Source organism: Antennarius striatus, chromosome 1 (assembly GCF_040054535.1).
Source record: "Antennarius striatus isolate MH-2024 chromosome 1, ASM4005453v1, whole genome shotgun sequence".
In the NCBI taxonomy this organism is placed as follows: domain Eukaryota; kingdom Metazoa; phylum Chordata; class Actinopteri; order Lophiiformes; family Antennariidae; genus Antennarius; species Antennarius striatus.
In genome coordinates this window covers 694917-699303 of record NC_090776.1, presented here as the reverse complement: position 1 = coordinate 699303, position 4387 = coordinate 694917, and positions in this window count along the sequence as shown.

Sequence of the window (4387 nt, the reverse complement as noted above, 5' to 3'; positions counted from 1 at the left end):
GCGCGCGCCCGAGCAGGCGGCCGCGCGCGCGCGGAGAAGCGCAGGGGGTTGAGGGGGAAGGGGGGGGGGACGGGCGCGCTCGCGAGGTCCGGTGATACCTTTGGTGCTGCGTTCACCTGGCGTCGGAAAGTACACACTCCGGGAGGGGGGAGGGGAGGGGGGGTTCTTCGACTCTGTTGACAAAAATTATCTTTAATTCAGTTTAAATGAAAGCACAAGTTGTACAGTTTTTTATTTTGTTATTTTAATGTTATTTACTGTTTTAACCCCCCAGGAGTGTTACGTGTTCTCTCTAAAAACATTATAAAGCGTTCATTCGTGTTTCATTGGTTAATAAATGAGGGTTTTTACGGTGTCAGTGTTGTATCCTCCTCATCCTCCTGACCTGTCTGGTAAATATTCTGTATAACATCTACAACATCGTTACGTTCAGTCTGATGCGTTCAGATGAACGAGGAGGACGAGTAACGCCAGTGAGGGGATCTGACCCCCTGGGGGCTGTGTTGGGGAATCCTCACCAACCACCAGCTGTTAATGAGGCTTTCTCATCATCAGGTTTCCTTCAGCTGAGGCCTCACCGTGTGGCCATAAGAAGGTCATCGATTCCAATCTCAGGAGCTCTCATGCACTATTCACTATTCACTATTCAGCGGCGCCTCCAACGCCTTCCTGACTCCCTCGATTTAAAGCCAGAAACACGCTGAAACAGATTTCCTCAGTCACGGTGGGATTGAAATGACGATCCGTTGGATGAATTTTTAAACCGGTGCGTTTGAGAGAAGTGGGGCGCCTGAACGTCACACACGGGGAGCAACAGCAAACTTCAGCTTCAGACGGAAACACGGGATTAATACAGCTCACATGTTGACCTGGAAAGTTACCTCAGATCACAGATGTGTGAGGAAGGAAGGAAGGAAGGAAGGAAGGAAGGAAGGAAGGAAGGAAGGAAAGAAGGAAGGAAGGAAGGAAGGAAGGAGGGAAGGAAGGAAGGAGGGAGGGAAGGAAGGAGGGAGGAAGGAAGGAAAGGGGGAAGGAAGGAAGGAAGGAAGGAAGGAAGGAAGGAGGGAAGGAAGGAAGGAAGGAAGGAGGGAAGGAAGGAAGGAAGGAAAGGGGGAAGGAAGGAAGGAAGGGGGAAGGAGGGAAGGAAGGAAGGAAGGAAAGAAGGAAGGAAGGAAGGAAGGAGGGAAGGAAGGAAGGAAGGAGGGAGGGAAGGAAGGAAGGAAAGGGGGAAGGAAGGAAGGAAGGGGGAAGGAGGGAAGGAAGGAAGGAGGGAAGGAAGGAAGGAAGGAGGGAAGGAAGGAAGGAAGGAAGGAAAGAAGGAAGGAAGGAAGGAAGGAAGGAAGGGGGAAGGAAGGAAGGAAGGAAGGAGGGAAGGAAGGAAGGAGGGAAGGGGGAAGGAAGGAAGGAGGGAAGGAAGGAAGGAAGGAAGGAGGGAAGGAAGGAAGGAAAGAAGGAAGGAAGGGGGAAGGAGGGAAGGAAGGGGGAAGGAAGGAAGGAAGGAAGGAAGGAAAGAAGGAAGGAAGGAAGGGGGAAGGAGGGAAGGAAGGAAGGAGGGAAGGAAGGAAGGAAGGAGGGAAGGAGGGAAGGAAGGAAGGAAGGAGGGAAGGAAGGAAGGAGGGAAGGGGGAAGGGGGAAGGAGGGAAGGAAGGAAGGAAGGAAGGAAGGAGGGAAGGAAGGAAGGAAGGAAAGGGGGAAGGAAGGAAGGAAGGGGGAAGGAAGGAAGGAGGGAAGGAAGGAAGGAAGGAGGGAGGGAAGGAAGGAAGGAAAGGGGGAAGGAAGGAAGGAAGGGGGAAGGAGGGAAGGAAGGAAGGAGGGAAGGAAGGAAGGAAGGAAGGAGGGAAGGAAGGAAGGAAGGAAAGAAGGAAGGAAGGAAGGAAGGGGGAAGGAAGGAAGGAAGGAAGGAAGGAGGGAAGGAAGGAAGGAGGGAAGGAAGGAGGGAAGGGGGAAGGAAGGAAGGAGGGAAGGAAGGAAGGAAGGAAGGAGGGAAGGAAGGAAGGAAAGAAGGAAGGAAGGGGGAAGGAGGGAAGGAAGGGGGAAGGAAGGAAGGAAGGAAGGAAGGAAAGAAGGAAGGAAGGAAGGGGGAAGGAGGGAAGGAAGGAAGGAGGGAAGGAAGGAAGGAAGGAGGGAAGGAGGGAAGGAAGGAAGGAAGGAAGGAGGGAAGGAAGGAAGGAGGGAAGGGGGAAGGGGGAAGGAGGGAAGGAGGGAAGGAAGGAAGGAAGGAAGGAAGGAGGGAAGGAGGGAAAGAAGGAGGGAAGGAAGGAAGGAAGGAAGGAGGGAAGGGGGAAGGAAGGAAGGAAGGAAGGAAGGGGGAAGGAAGGAAGGGGGAAGGAGGGAAGGGGGAAGGAGGGAAGGAAGGAAGGAGGGAAGGAAGGAAGGAAGGAAGGAAGGAGGGAAGGAAGGAAGGAAAGAAGGAAGGAGGGAAGGAAGGAAGGAGGGAATGAAGGAAGGAGGGAAGGAAGGAAGGAGGGAAGGAAGGAAGGAAGGAAGGAAGGAGGGAAGGAAGGAAGGAAGGAAGGAGGGAAGGAAGGAAGGAAGGAAGGAAGGAAGGAAGGAAGGAAGGAGGGAGTTGTCCTTGACGTTTAAACACACGCCCTCCTCTGCTCTCACAGGTAAACAGTTCTAATGAGGACCTCTGGGAGTCCGACCAAACCTGAAATGGGCCAGATTCGATTCCAGAGCCGATTCCACGAGTCTGATGGATGTACAAACAGCATCCGACCGTCAGGGTTTAACCCCATCGGATGTACAAACAGCATCCGACCGTCAGGGTTTAACCCCATCGGATGTACAAACAGCATCCGACCGTCCTGTTTGGTTCATCCGACTCAGAACACAACCGTCTCCACCCTCCGCTGGACTTCAGCGACGAATCAAATCAGTCAGGAAGACAGAATTGATTTGTCGGGGCGACGGCGTACCTCTGAACGCGCTGATGGGGTTTCTGATGAGCGGCGCCGGCGGTGGGGGAGGGGGGCACTCCGTAATGGACTCCCCCACATTTACATGAGGATTCCGTTCGGCGCCACGACAGAGCGGCGACTCATTTCCATTTGGTTTACTCTTGTCTGTGCAGAGGGAAGGCTTTGTTTTAGCTAGCCAGCGGCGGCTAACGGGTTGATTTGCAAAGAAAGGCGTTTCCGTTAGCTAGCCAGTGGTTGCTAACGGGTTGACTTTCAGAGAGAAGACGTTTCCATGAGGTAGCCGTCGGCGGCTAACAAGTTGCAGAGATAAGCATTTCTATTAGCTAGCTGGCGACGGCTAACGGGTCGATGTGCAGAAAGAAGGCGTTTCCGTGAGCTAGCTAGCGGCGGCTAACAGGTTGATGTGCAGAAAGAAGGCGTTTCCGTGAGCTAGCTAGCGGCGGCTAACAGGTTGATGTGCAGAGAAAGGCGTTTCCATTATCTAGCCGGCGGCGGCTAACAGGTTGATGTGCAGAGAAAGGCGTTTCCATTATCTAGCCGGCGGCGGCTAACGGGTCGATGTGCAAAGAAAGGCGTTTCCGTTAGCTAGCCAGTGGTTGCTAACGGGTTGACTTTCAGAGAGAAGACGTTTCTATGAGGTAGCCGTCGGCGGCTAACAAGTTGCAGAGATAAGCATTTCTATTAGCTAGCTGGCGACGGCTAACGGGTCGATGTGCAGAAAGAAGGCGTTTCCGTGAGCTAGCTAGCGGCGGCTAACAGGTTGATATGCAGAGAAAGGCGTTTCCATTAGCTAGCCGGCGGCGGCTAACAGGTTGATGTGCAGAGAAAGGCGTTTCCATTAGCTAGCTAGCGGCGGCTAACGGGTCGATGTGCAGAGAAAGGCGTTTCCATTATCTAGCCGGCGGCGGCTAACGGGTCGATGTGCCCAGGTTTAAACGTTGGACCAGCGTTTGTGGAGTCGTCTGATGATGGAGGATCAAATGTCAGGCAGAACCGTCTCCAGCATGAATGTTTCATCCGTCGCGGCGGCGGCGCCGCTAACGTTCACGCACTAGAGATGTAAATGTTATGCAGAGCGTTAGCAACACTCTATATTTCATGACCTTCTATCAAAGAGGTGAAACGCCTTCCATCCCAATAAGGCTGGAATGAAACAGATTTAATGGTGGGAGACGGGGGGGGGTGCGAGCAGGCAGAGGGTGATATTCACTTAACCCCCCGGCTGGGGCGACGCGGCGACTCCGACCTGCACAGATTGACGCCGCCGCCGCGTGGACGAATCAGGTGGAGGCCCGAGCGTCTCCGAGTTGTTCAAATGTTAATGTCATTCAGATTTATGGGCGGCGGTGGAAGAGCGGCAGGTCTGGGGGGGGCCGATACTGTTTATGTCATTGAAATGCACCCAGACTAAAGTGGGGGCCCCTGGGGGCCGCCAGCCGCCGGGTGAGGACGCTGCTGAATGCAAA